This window comes from Thamnophis sirtalis, unplaced genomic scaffold, assembly GCF_051295495.1.
Source record: "Thamnophis sirtalis isolate CommonGarterSnake01/CBP01778 unplaced genomic scaffold, rThaSir2_p1.2 scaffold_2, whole genome shotgun sequence".
Lineage (NCBI taxonomy): Eukaryota > Metazoa > Chordata > Lepidosauria > Squamata > Natricidae > Thamnophis > Thamnophis sirtalis.
Window position 1 is genome coordinate 16,578,207 of NW_028261382.1, and position 14,585 is coordinate 16,592,791.

The window sequence follows — 14,585 nt, forward strand, 5'->3', positions numbered from 1 at the left end:
GGGAGAGAGGGAGAGGGGGAGAGGGGGAGAGGGGGAGAGGGGGAGAGGGGGAGAGAGGGAGAGAGGGAGAGAGGGAGAGAGGGAGAGAGAGAGAGAGAGAGAGAGAGAGAGAGAGAGAGAGAGAGAGAGAGAGAGAGAGAGAGAGAGAGAGAGAGAGAGAGAGAGAGAGAGAGAGAGAGATCATTAGAATCAGGCTGGAATTTCCTGGTTGCCAGGATACACAGAATACCCAAGTTTGAAAACCAAACTCCAGTGGAGCAATCACATGAGAGCAAGCAAATTCTTCTGGGCTCTGGTTTAAGCCAGGAAATTGCATGTCCCAGGTCAGGCTTCAAACAACAAAAGCCAAATAAGGGGTTAGAAGAACATAAAACAACAGTGTTGAAAGGGACCTTGGGTGCCTTTTAGTCCAACCCACTGCTCAAGCAGGAGACCTTCTATCATTTCAGACAAATGACTGCCTAGTCTCTTGTTGAAAACTCAACCTCCTAAAGCAATTTGTTCCACTGGTTGATTGTTCTCACTGTAGTTCTAGGTAGCTTCTTTCCTTGAATAGTTTCCATCCATTGTTTCTTGCCTTGCCTTCTGGAGCTTTAGTAAATACGTTGACCCCCCTCTCTCTGTGGCAGCCCCTCAAATATTGGAACACTGCTATCAGGTCTCCCCTAGTTCTTCTCTTTGCTAGAAAAGGGTTAGGTAAGAAGAGGTAGAACCAAAGAGTCTTGGAAAATACCTGAAAGGAGTGGAATAGGATGGTTTCATTCCTCATGACTTAAGAACCTGGCACCAACCATCAGCAACCTGTGGCTCTGGAGCCGCATGTGGCTCTTTCATCCTTCTGCTGTGGCTCCCTTTTGCTGGTCGGCTCCACAATTGATAGGGCTTTTGATTAGGACAGGTAGAAGAAAAAGGACACTGTGCAAGGAGCAGACTCTATGATGGGGGAACGGGACTTCCAGTCAACTCCAGAATTGAATGGGGGGTTTCCAGTTAGGAACTTTGTGGCTCTTTGAGTGTTTAAGGTTGCTGACCCCTGACCTAAATGAAGCTCTTTTCAGAATCTGCTCAATGCAAAAAACCAAGTGGAGGTTTCACCTCACCCAATGCTGGAGTGATAGTAACACTGTTACTACCATTTGATGGACACTGTTGAAATTTTGAAGCTTGTTATGGGTACTCTCACAAAATAGTTACCTTGGTTTGAATGGCCAACTACCAACCAACCATCTGTCAGGAGGAGAGCTTGTAGAACTTCTCTCCTCTAGCTTCCTAGGAGACCCTGTGTTTCTACAGCTTGCAGTTAATTGGTTTTTCTTGTAGGAAGGCATGCCTTTAAAGCAAACACTCCCCTGAGGCCATCTATACTGTTTCTGTCTTCTAAGGCTGCCTCCGGGGTCTTAATCAGAGGCCAGAAGCATTCTTAGAAAAGGAGTTTGTACCTGAAGGTGTTGCTTTGTCTACCAACATGTAGCTTTAAGCATTCGGTTTTTGGAAAAGTAAATGGATCTAATAGAAAAAGAAAATAGTGACAAGGATCCTTGTTGTGGAGACCAAGAGATGCATCTATGGTTGCCTTCAACCCCTGGGGTGCTCCAAGCTTTTGTCCCCTGTAATCTCTGCTTTCTTATAACATTGTGATTCAGATTCAGATTCAGATCCTAACCTATCCTATCCTACTCTACTCCTACTCTACTCTACTCTACTCTACTCTACCTATTCTATTCATTCTACTACTCTTACTCCTACTCTAGTCTACTTCTACTCCTATTCTACCTATTCTATTCTACTCTACTCTGTTCTACTTTTAGTCTACTCTGCTCTATACTCTATCTATTTTATTCTACTCCTACTCTAGTCTACTTCTACTCCTATTCTACCTATTCAATTCAATTCTATTCTATTCTACTCCTACTCCTACTCTACTCTATTCTACTTTTAGTCTACTCTGCTCTATACTCTATCTATTCTATTCTATTCTATTCTATTCTATTCTATCCTACTCCTACTCCTACTCCTACTCCTACTCCTACTCCTACTCCTACTCCTACTCCTACTCCTACTCCTACTCCTACTCCTACTCTAGTCTACTTCTACTCCTACCTATTCTGTTCCATTCTATTCTATTCTATTCTACTCTACTCTACTTTTAGTCTACTCTACTCTATACTCTACCTATTCTATTCTCTCCACTCAGATTATCCCATTCTAGGGGATGTACTGTACAGGTGTTTGTAAATCACACCAATGTGTCTCTATTAATTCAGTCTTCTGAAAGGGGATGATCTGAACAACCACATTTTCCTGATTTAATGAGGTCTCAGAGTAAAATCAAAACCTACTGACCTCACTAATATGTAAGTTAATGCTTTGGGTACTTTTCATCGGTAGGTCAACTGTGTTCACAATTCCAAGATCCACCTTTTGCAAACTAGGCCAAGATGTCTACAGAGCTACTGTCTGTAGATCATCCTCGAATCAAGACAGAGAAAGCCCAGGTAGTGCATAGACTCTTGAAACAAATTCCACCTGGAGAATTCAATGAGGCCTTCAGTGACTTACGCATGCTGGTAGAAGATGATAAGATGATGTGTGAAGAGGCACCCAGTCTCTGTGCCATGTACAACAAGGACCATTTCACACCAGTCCAAACCAAGAACGGTGAGGTCCTCTTGACTCGCCACAATGAGCTGGAGGAGAACTACTTCCTGGATCCACAGAACCAGGTCTCCTTCAAGTACGACCACTTGAGGGGAATACCAAGTGACTTCCAGGCTCATCCCGAAGAGGACAAGAAAGGAGAGCTATGGAGGAGAGCCCTCCACGAGGCCCTGAAATGTTATGTCGACAACCACTACCCTGGCGGGCTTTGCAGCGTCTTCGTCAAGGACACAGCTATGCGGAAGATTTTTGTGGCTTGCATTGAAAGCCACCGATACAAACCGTCTGCCTTCTGGAACGGCTTGTGGAAATCGGAATGGACATTTGCTCTAGCTCCTGCCTCTACATCCACTCAGGTGACCGGAGTCATCACGATCCAGGCACACTACTTTGAAGACGGCAACACACACCTGACAGCGGTCAAGGATGCTGAGGAGACGCTGCTGGTCACCGATGAAGCCCAGACAGCAAAGGACTTTGCAAAGCTGGTGGGAAAAGTGGAAAACGAGACCCAGAGTAAAATCATGGACGAATACGACCACATGAACAGCAGCTACATAAAGTCCTTTCGGAGACAGCTGCCCATCACTCACACCAGCCTTGACTGGGAAAAAGTGGTGACTGTGAAGACTGTAGAGGCTCGTACGCTCTAGCGGAAGCCCTGCTTCTGCACGGCCAGAGGAACGGGAGGAGAAAAGCGGAAAGGTTGGAGGAAACATATCTTCTAAAGTAAAGGAGCCAATAAAATAAGCAGTGTAATAAAATGGAAGGTACATGTCTACTTCTGGATAGGAAGATTTGGGAGAAGAAATGCAGAACTAGTGTATCCTGTAGAGCAGCTGCTGTCCCCAACCATTGCGGCTTGGCAGCCCGACTGGGGGTGGGGGAGTGAGAGAGGGGAACCGGGCTGTATGAGTGATGGCTTGCTGCTCGTGTGTGCGCCGTTCGACTTACACAAACATTGCCCAAGCGTGTGCGTATACACATGCACCTTGACTTGTGTGAGTTGAGCTGCGTGCACGCATGTGCACGGGCCCGCCAACTGCTTGCACAAGTTCAGCTGTTCACATGTGCGCATACACCAGCCTGCCTCTTGTGTTGCCCAGTTCCTAATGGCCTGGTAGTGGGCTACGGCCCAGAGGTTGGGGACCCCTGTAGAGATACAAGAGTGGAAGAGGGGGTGGGGGAAGCAGAGTGCAGCTTATGGAAGTCGTGATTTTCTTCATTCTTCCTAAAGCTACATTTAAATGCCTGGAAAAGGAACAGGATCTTCAGTAAATGTATGGACATACAATGAATGTACAGATGTTATCTGTGGTGTGTGCACATGTGTGGCTTCATTTCCTGCCCAAACACAAATCTATACCTGGTTCTATACGATAGATGGATACATTCATATTTAATAGCTATGAAGGTGTGTGCGGGGGACAGATTACTCACGCTAATACCCTTGCAGTATTAACTGTAGAAAAAGAGGGGTAAAGTGGTTAGGAGATCACAGTTCCCTTCCGATGTGTACACATCTTTTCATAGATGCATATATTTTCAGGAGGTGCATCCCTATTCACAGAAAACAGGTTGGGGAATGGAGAGAGGGAGGGAAGGAAGGAAGGGAGGGAGGGAGATAGGAAGGGAGGGAGGGAGAGGGAGGGAGGGTGGGAGGGAGGGAGGAAGGAAGACACACTTTCTTATCCCATTTCAAGTGTTCCATATATAACAGGAATTCCACAATTCCCAGCAACATGTCCCTATAATTCCAGGAGGGGGGAAAAATGTCCTTTGCAAATATTGAAAAAGCCGTCCCAGCCGTTTCCCTCTCACAGCTAAGTGTTTACATGGCACCAGCAACAAAGAAGTGGTTGAGGTGTCTGGCAATTTGGAGAGCATCCAGGGAGTAGCAGGGGGCCTCTTTCAGCCTTTGCCAGCAGGAGATAATGGGGATGTCAGAAGTTAGCAGGAAGGCAGAGACAGAAAGACAGTCCCATATTACATTTAAAAAAAATGTGTTGTTATTCAGGATGCTACTACGGATGTTTGCAATGGGACACACACTTATTGGAATCCCATTAGAGCAGCATCAATGTCCCTTTTATCCCATTCTCTTGACAAGACGGGCCTTGAGATATTTCCCAACCTGCCATCTTCTGGAGAAGAACAGTCCCAATGAAAGCTGGTGAGCTGACTTCCATCCAGCTTCCAAGCAGCACAGGGTTGTGGTCCACTGGCAGCCTGCAGAGCTGGCAGCAGAGTCGGACAGTGAGGAGGTTGGGGAGGAACATGGGCCAGTCCTGGAGTCTGGTGAAGGCTAAGACGAGGGCTCTGTGTCGGATAAGCAAAGGACTTTGGCAGCCTACTGTAGGACTCTTTATAACTATTTGGGACTCATTATGGGCTGTGAATGAAGATACCTCACAGACTTTGAAATAAAAAGAGGGTTTTGGGGACTAAGCATTCACTTTTTACTGTATCCGGAAGTTTAGGTCAGAACACAAAGCATTTTGTTGCTCATTCATGCACTGAAAAAACTGAAACCGATAGTGAGCTGCTAACATCAAGAGAAGCTAATTTTTTACACAAGCAGAAAAAATTACTTCACATCCTCCCTCTCTTCTCTGTCTGAAAATGAACAAGCTTGAGTGGAGGGTTGGACTAGGAGATCTTCAATGTTTCTCCCAACCCTATTACTGTGTATAAGAATCTTTGGATGCTCTGAGGCTTATGGGAAGCCCAACATTGCTTCGTCCTGCAGTGGAGCTGGACAAACTCTGAGAACCAACTTTATACGTGGAGCCCATCACTTAGATCAGTGTTTCTCAACCTTGGGAAATTGAAGATGTCTGGACTTCAACTCCCAGAATTCCCCAGCCAGCATTCGCTGGCTGGGGAATTCTGGAAGTTGAAGTCCAGACATCTTCAAGTTGCCAAGGTTGAGAAACACTGACTTAGATGGTCTCCCTTCCTTCACCTGCTGTCTTTTCAAAGCTGTTTCTCCTGCATAAATGTTTTTCCCAGCCCTACCCTTTGCTGATGTTTCCATTTCCAGTGATAGCAGTCAACTCTGAGTAAAGATAAAGGAGGGCAGTGAAAGTTCAGCTCTTGTCAGTAAGAGAATGATCAGAGATAGTAGAACAAATCTATTGAGTTGTTATAGCAGGCTTTCATTTGGCATTTCTTTCGCTTGGGAAAAAAAAAGAATTGCTTCCTCTTTGAGATAATAGTGAGATGCATCAACAGTTCATCACTTGGTGGTCCATCTCGCAGCCAAGATCTAAACCACTTTAGCAAAAGTCACTAAGATGCCAGAAGCAATATCAAGTTTTCAGACTAAAAAGCTTCCTGCCACGAAATAGGTTTTGGCCTGCGTCCATAACACGATTCAAAATGGTGGCAGTTGTAGAGAAATAGCAACTTTTTTAATATCAAGTTTTCAGACTAAAAAGCTTCCTGCCACGAAATAGGTTTTGGCCTGCGTCCATAACACGATTCAAAATGGTGGCAGTTGTAGAGAAATAGCAACTTTTTTTTTGAGCTCGATGTTGGAGCTGAGCCAGAATTTATGAATTTACTTGGTAAACGCTCGCTCCGTTTACAAGAATTTCTTCTCAGTTTGTAGTGCTATTCTGTTTGTTTATTTACTCTGTGTCAGCTCTTGAAACGACTTTAGCTAACGCCATATCCTCTTTTTCTTCTTTTCTTAGTTGCCATACATAGCAAGCATGGGCTGCTGGGGGTTTGCAGGGGTTCGGGAGAACTCTAGCTATGATTCTGTGCAGTTTAGAGAACCCCCAAATCCCACTCCTGGCTGGCCATGCCAGGGGTGGGTTTCTCGCCCCGTTCCAACCGGTTCAGTTGGAATGGGGGCGGCGGCGTCCTCGTGCACGCGGACAGTGCCCACCTGCGTACTAGCGTCTGTGTGATGCTCCAGCTGCTCCTGGAGGATCGCGCAGGCGCTGTATGCGTCCTGCGCATGCGTGGAAGCGCAGAACTCGTCAAAACCGGGTAAGGAGCACGGGCGGGCGGGTGGGCCCTTCGCCGTTCCCGAAAGTTACTTACTTCCGGGTTCGCCGACCAACCGGTTCGCAGGGACCGCCGCGAACCGGTTGAAACCCACCCCTGGGCCATGCCCACCCTGCCCCTCCCAGGAGTCCCCACACGGCCTGTTTTGGATGCAGGTAAGTGCAGGGCACACATGGAAGCTCAGGGAGGGTGAAAAATGGGCCTACCAGAAGTTCAGGAAGGCTGGAAACAGGCCCATTTCCAGCCTCCAGAGGGCCTCCAGAGCCTGGGGAGGCCATTTTCACCCTCCTGGCAGCTCGAGGAAACCCTCTGGAGCCCAGGGAGAGCAAAGAAGCTCCCCCGCCCCCCCCCCCCCCCGGTGCAGGAGGCTGACTAGGCCAGTGGTGGGATTCAATTTTTTTCCCTACCAGTTCTGTGGGTGTGGCTTGGTAGGTGTGGCTTGGTGGGCGTGGCAGGTCCTTCAAGTCCCTGGATATTGACACCACCTTCTGGGAAACCCTGGCACAAGATCGAGCAACATGGCACACGCCGATCCACCAAGGCTGCCAGACATCTGAGGACAGAAGACCAACCGTAGCTCAAGAGAAGCGAGCACCCCGCAAAGCCAGAGCTGCAAATGCTGCAACAATGGTGCCCACATGTGTCTGCCCAACATGTGGCAGAATATTTCATGCCCGTATAGGCCTTACCAGCCACCTGCAGACGCATCGTGGGTAGCCCATAACCTGTTAGATGTCTTCAAACACAATGGACAGATATCATCAGCCTGCATGTGAGTGCGGGTGAATCTGAAGCAGATTTTTTTTTTTTTTGCAACAACTCACTGAGCTGAATTGAATTGCAGAGCTGATAAGATGTAGTCATGTAAGCAGTTAAATGAATGGGAAAAAACAACAACTTAATTGCAGGCTTCCCACAGCACATTTAACCGGGTTAGCTAACAAACTTGTGGCTGCATTTGTGCAATGAACTCAGATGACTTAGTTAAAAGCCGAGCAGCTGTTTTCTTTCAAGTTAAATCTGATCAATTTTAACCAGAGTTAGTTCTTTTGTAGGTGTACAAATTTGGGTAAATCTCATGCTTGTTTGTATACGTCTTGTGCAAATCTGGGAAATTGTTGAATCAATTAAGTTAAGCCTACTCTGGAAGCCTAGCTTATCAGACTATAGAATAACACAGTTGAACGGGACCTTGGAGGTCTTCTAGTCCAACCTCCTTCTCAAGCAGGAGACCATATACAATTCCAGACAGGCAGCTGTCCAGTCTCTTCTTAAAAGCCTCCTGTGATGGAACACCCACAATTTATGGAGGCAAGCTGTTCTGCTGATTAATTGTTCTCACTGTCCTGAAATTTCTCTTTAATTCTAGGTTGGATAAGCTTCCATCAAAAGAAGGACAGAAGGAAGGAAGGAAGGAAGGAAAGAAAGAAGAAAAGGGAGGGAAAGGGAGGGAAGGGAAAGAAAGGAAGGAAAAGAAAGGGAAGGGAAGAAAATGAAAGGGAAGGGAAAAGGAAGGGAACAGAAAGAAAAGGAAAGGAAATGGAAGGGAAGCAAAGGAAGGAAAAGAAAGGGAAGGGAAGGGAAAAGGAAGGGAAGGGAAAAGGAAGGGAAGGGAAAGGAAAGAAAGGAAAAGAAAAGGAAGGGAAGGGGAAGGGAAAGGGAAGGGAAAAGGAAGGGGAAGGGAAAGGAAAGGAAAGAAAGGAAAAGAAAAGGAAGGGAAGGGGAAGGGAAGGGAAAGGGAAGGGAAAAGGAAGGGGAAGGGAAAGGGAAAGAAAAGAAAAGAAAGGGAAGGGAAGGGGAAGGGAAGGAAAAGAAAGGAAAGGAAAGGGAAGGGAAAAGGAAGGGAAGGGAAAGGAAAGGAAAGAAAGGAAAAGAAAAGGAAGGGAAGGGAAGGGAAGGGAAAGGGAAGGAAAGGGAAAGAAAGGAAAGGAAAGGGAAGGGAAAAGGAAGGGAAGGGAAAGGAAAGGAAAGAAAGGAAAAGAAAAGGAAGGGAAGGGGAAGGGAAGGGAAAGGGAAGGGAAAAGGAAGGGGAAGGGAAAGGGAAAGAAAAGAAAAGAAAGGGAAGGGAAGGGGAAGGGAAGGAAAAGAAAGGAAAGGAAAGGGAAGGGAAAAGGAAGGGAAGGGAAAGGAAAGGAAAGAAAGGAAAAGAAAAGGAAGGGAAGGGAAGGGAAGGGAAAGGGAAGGAAAGGGAAAGAAAGGAAAGGAAAGGGAAGGGAAAAGGAAGGGAAGGGAAAGGAAAGGAAAGAAAGGAAAAGAAAAGGAAGGGAAGGGGAAGGGAAGGGAAAGGGAAGGGAAAAGGAAGGGGAAGGGAAAGGGAAAGAAAAGAAAAGAAAGGGAAGGGAAGGGGAAGGGAAGGAAAAGAAAGGAAAGGAAAGGGAAGGGAAAAGGAAGGGAAGGGAAAGGAAAGGAAAGAAAGGAAAAGAAAAGGAAGGGAAGGGAAGGGAAGGGAAAGGGAAGGAAAGGGAAAGAAAGGAAAGGAAAGGGAAGGGAAAAGGAAGGGAAGGGAAAGGAAAGGAAAGAAAGGAAAAGAAAAGGAAGGGAAGGGAAGGGAAGGGAAAGGGAAGGAAAGGGAAAGAAAGGAAAGGAAAGGGAAGGGAAAAGGAAGGGAAGGGAAAGGAAAGGAAAGAAAGGAAAAGAAAAGGAAGGGAAGGGGAAGGGAAGGGAAAGGGAAGGGAAAAGGAAGGGGAAGGGAAAGGGAAAGAAAAGAAAAGAAAGGGAAGGGAAGGGGAAGGGAAGGAAAAGAAAGGAAAGGAAAGGGAAGGGAAAAGGAAGGGAAGGGAAAGGAAAGGAAAGAAAGGAAAAGAAAAGGAAGGGAAGGGAAGGGAAGGGAAAGGGAAGGAAAGGGAAAGAAAGAAAGGAAAGGGAAGAAAAAAAGGAAGGGAAGGGAAGGGAAGGGAAAGGGAAGGAAAGGAAGGGAAGGAAGGAAGAAAGAAAGAAAGGGAAGGGAGGAAGGAAGGAAAGAAAGGAGAGGAAGGAAGGAAGGAAGAAAGAAGGAGAAGGAAGGGAAAAGGAAGGGAGGAAGGGAAGGGAAAGGGAAAGGGAAAGAAAGGGAAGGGAAAGAGAAGGGAAGGATCCAAGTACAGAAAATTAGGACACATCCAGACAGCCATTTGAAGATATTTGTCTCCAGTCTGCAAACGACACAAGATAGCTGAGTGTAAATTTGTTCTGTCTGTGTAGCTGCATAGCTGGCCTACACTCCACTTTGTTAGCAGAGCTGCTGAATGGTGCTGATCTAAACAGTCCACAATGGGGCAAGCGAAAATGCAGCAGGAACCTCATCCATCAATCTCTCCTCTGAATGTATCCTGGGAAGAAAGCAAATTTTGACAAATGGCGAGAGCAGCAGCTTTTGCCATCTGCCGGAAGCTGTAAATATATATGCACTGGCCAGCATTTTTGGAGCACCACACATGTCAGATGTATGTAGAAATGCAAGTCCCAACTGGTAGCCAGATCCCTCTGCAGACATCTATTCCACAGTTTCTCTTGTGATTTTGGCACTTGTCTAGTCAGCCAAAGAGGTCCTGGTCTACCTCCATTATTAAAGCATCATTATGATCACTAGAGTGCAATGTCACAGTGGTTAAAGACACTGAACTGGTCAACCGGAAAGCTGATAGCCTGGGTTTGAGACCCGAGCGCTGTGCGAGGGGCTGAACTCCCATTCTTGCCTCAGCTCAGGGGTGAAATGCTACTGGTTTGGATCGGTTCGCCCAAAGTGGTAGTAGAAAATGTTACCAGTTCAGGCGAACTGGTATTTCCAACAACGAGCTGGGTGACGATCAGCTGTGTTGTGCGATTTATATTAGACTAGAACCATCATATTTCCTGCTTTCTAGATAATCCAAACTGCATGGCATAGCGGATTGCCCCCCCTCCCCCGACTGTTTTACTTACCTTTGCAGACTCAGAAGGCTTCCAAATGTTCCTTTTTTAGTGCTGTGGGGGCAAAGCAGATGCTTGGTAGCAGACTCACCAAACTGGTAGCAGACTTCAGAGGATTACACGGCTGCCCCAGCTCCTGCCTACCTAACAATGTTAAAACTACAAACGCAAGTAGATAAATAGGTACCACTTCCGTGGGAAGGTAACAGCATTCTGTGCCCTTCGCCATATGTTGGCCACATGACCACAGAAGTTGTCTTTGAACAATGACGACTCCTTTGGCTAAGAAGCAGAGATGAGCACTCTCCCTAGAGCCAGAGATGACTGGACAGGGGAATCCTTTACCCTTACTTTCATGATCACTAGCCATAGACCAGAATCATTCTCATAGGCAGATGTTTCTAGAGCAGTGTTTCCCAAGCCTGATAGTGTCCAGTTGTGTAGACTCCAACTCCCAAAATTTCATCAATGGCTGTGCTGATGGCTGCGCTGATGGCTGCATTCTATGATTACTTATAAACCTTGGTGGCGCAGTGGTTAGAGTACAGTACTGCAGGCTACTTCTGCTGACTGCCAGCTGACTGCAATTTGGCAGTTCAAATTTAACCAGACTCAAGGCTGACTCAGCCTTCTATCCTTCCAAGGTCAATGAAATGAGGACCCAGACTGTTGGGGGCAAGAGGCGGACTCTGTAAATTGCTTAGAAAGGGCTGTAAAGCACTGTGAAGTGGTACATAAGTCTAAGTGCTATTAGTTGAAAAGAAAGGCAGGCAGGCAGGCAGGCAGGCAGGCAGGCAGGAAGAAAGGAAGATGAGAAGAAAGGAATGGAAATGCAAAGGAAGGAAGCCATAGTGGTGCAGTGTTTAGAATGCAGTATTGCAGGCTGACTCTGCCAATTGCCAGCAGTTTCATCCTGATGGGACTCAAGGTTGATTCAACCATCCATCCTTCCAAGTTGATTAAAACAAGGACCCAGAAAGTTAGGGACAATAGGCTGACTCTGTAAACTGCTTAGAGAGGGCTGTAAAGCACTGTGAAGTGATATATAAGTCTAAGTGCTATTGATCTTCTGGGATTTGAAGTCCACCAACCTGCAAATGGCCATGGTTGCAATGGCCCTTTCCAAAGTCCTCTTGATGTTATGGCTTTTCCTTAGTGATCTGGGCACTGTTGTTTTCCCTCCTGAGGGTCACGTTGGTCACACAGAACAAACCAAAGTGTCTGAGGAAAGATAGAGAAGATGCCAAATGGATCCGGCTAGCTGGCACCCGGTTCTGTTTTCATCAAGGTTGAATTAATCATGCAAATAACAAGGCTTGTGTCAGGAAAAGAGTGAAAACGTCTACTCTGGATCAGAAAACAATCCAAAGACAATCTCAGCTATGGGTTTTGGATGAGAGCACACAGCTGCATCAGACAGCGATATCCCTAACAGATGGTTAGAAAGGCATCTATTAGCCAAGATTAGGAAGCCCTTCAACCATTCACAACAAATTCAAGCTCTATAGCCTTTTCTAAATCAAGACATTATTCTTGCACTGGGAATGTCATTTTGGGGGCTTAGGAAGGAGATTCGATGTATATCTTCTCCATTCCACTCTTTGGGGAGATAAAGCCCATAAAAATCTATATCACTAAAGATGAAACTTAGCATCTCATCTATCTTTTTCTTTCAGGAAGATTCATCACACCAGGAAAAGCTACAGAAGACCCAAGGGAAATATAAAGCATTATCAAGAAAACAACTGATGGCAGAGGGATATAGTTGTCGGTGGTTTTCTTACTTATAAGATTTAAAGTAGATAAAAGAATTCATGATAATGAACTATGTAAGGCAGAATCTGAAATAGAATTGTGTACAAATGTGAAGTGGACTAAAAATGTTGGTTAGAACATTTAGATGGAATCATTGGAGAGGAACAGGCTGAGCCTGAGGGAGGAGTCAAGCACATCATCGGTCTCGAGTCCTTTCGCACTCACAAGCGATCCAGGCCATCTTGAAGTCCAGTGACTCTTATCTATCACCAACTTGCTTTGGCCATTAGAAGTTCAGATTCTTGTAGAGAGGGTTAGCATGCCATAAACCTATATTAATTTCAGCTGCCTTGCCTCCTGATTTCCTGCATTTGATAAAAGAAGTGTGTGGTTGCTATAATTGAATTTTACCTTGTATTATACTCTTAAGGATTTTTTTAACCTGTACTATTGATTTAAAGGTAAAGGTAAAGGTTCCCCTTGCAGATATGTGCGAGTCATTCCCGACTCTAGGGGGCGGTGTTCATCTCCATTTCAAAGCCGAAGAGCCAGCGCTGTCCCAAGACCTCTCCGTGGTCATGCGGCCGGCATGACACTAAACACTAAAGACGCACGGAACACTGTTATCTTCCTACCAAAGTTGGTCCCTATTTTTCCACTTGCATTTTTACATGCTTTCGAACTGCTAGGTTGGCAGAAGCTGGGACAAGTAATGGGCGCTCACTCCGTTATTCAGTGCTAGGGATTCAAACTGCCAAACTGCCGATCTTTTCTGATCGACAAGCTCAGCATCTTAGCCACTGAGCCACCATGTCCCTTTCCATTGCTTTATGACATCAGAAAAGTTATCCAGAATGTATGCAGGCACTTTAGATTTATGTTGGAAATATGAACAAGAAGAATAATTCAGAAATATGAATTCAAAAAGAAAGATTAGAATCATCACTTCTTGTTCATCCTTGTTCAAGAGAAAATAACAAGCTTATGCCTTGCAAAGCTTTTTTCAGTTGAAGACAATAAGGAAATTTGATCCTGTTGCCTTCATCTGTTCATCTGTCCATGATGTCACCTTTTGAAATGCCTTATTCTACTCAACCCTTTAGCTCATGGTCCTTCATCCACCATGAGAACTGAAGAATGTATCACTCTTCCCTCTAGCGCTGCAATATCATTGGACTCCAATTCCATCAGTCCCAGCCAACATAATCAAGGACCAAGGATGAGAGGTAATGTGGTCCAAACACATTTGCAAGGGCACAGATTTTTTACTTTGCCATGGAGAGAAGTAAAGTGTGTGTTACCAAAACACCAGTAAATTGGGCTTTGTAATATAGCTTGTTCTTGCTTAACAATCATAATTGTGACCAACCATGTTAAATGCTCTGTGTCAGTTTTCTGGAAAATGGAGAGGAACTGAAGATAACAGAGTTGGAGGGGACCTTGGAGGTCTTTTAGCATTCTGACTTGGCAATGGATAATGGACTAAAGATGTTTGTAATACTAAAATATATTTGTAATTTATCACTGTACTGCCTAATTAATAAAACTTAAGAGCCAAGGTGGCGCAGTGGTTAAATGCAGCACTGCAGGCTACTGCTAGATCAGCAGGTCAGCGGTTCAAATCTCACCGGCTCAGGGTTGACTCAGCCTTCCATCCTTCCGAGGTGGGTAAAATGAGGACCCAGATTGTTGGGGGCAATATGCTGACTCTCTGTAAACCGCTTAGAGAGGCCTGAAAGGCCTATGAAGCGGTATATAAGTCTACTGCTATTGCTATTGCTATTAGCACAACCGCCTGCTCAGGCAGGAGACCCTGTGCCATTTTAGACAAATGGTTGTCCAGTCTCTTCTTAAAAACCTCCAGTGTTGGAGCATCCACAACTTCTGGAGGCAAGGCATTCCACTGACATGGAATGGTTCCAATTGTCAGGAAATTTCTCCTTAGTTCTAAGTTTCTCCTTGATTAGTTTCCATCCATTGGTTCTAGTTCTGCCCTCAGGTGCTTTGGAGAACAGTTTGACTCCCTCTTCTTTGTGGCAGCCCCTGAGATATTGGCATTCCCTTAGATATTAATCCATCAATCTATCATTAAAGATGGATTAAACTTCCCTATTTGCTGCGTTTGGTTAAGAATCACTTCCCTCCTGCACAGTGTATAAAATATTCTTTTAGGTCTGCAAGCTTTCTGAGCAGGGATGAATTGAACTGGCCAAGTGTGATTAAAACACACAAGGAATTTGTCACCAGCTGGGGTACCAATTCCAACT

General features: G+C 45.5%; 1 pseudogene across 1 annotated transcript; it reads left to right on the plus strand.

Annotated features, from left to right (window-relative positions):
- The first annotated feature begins 218 nt into the window (after window positions 1-218).
- LOC106543506 (F-actin-capping protein subunit alpha-2 pseudogene) lies at window positions 219-3,343 on the plus strand (annotated as a pseudogene). The gene is made up of 2 exons (XR_015695337.1): window positions 219-323; window positions 2,389-3,343. The product of XR_015695337.1 is annotated as an F-actin-capping protein subunit alpha-2 pseudogene (transcript).
- The last annotated feature ends 11,242 nt before the right edge of the window (window positions 3,344-14,585 follow it).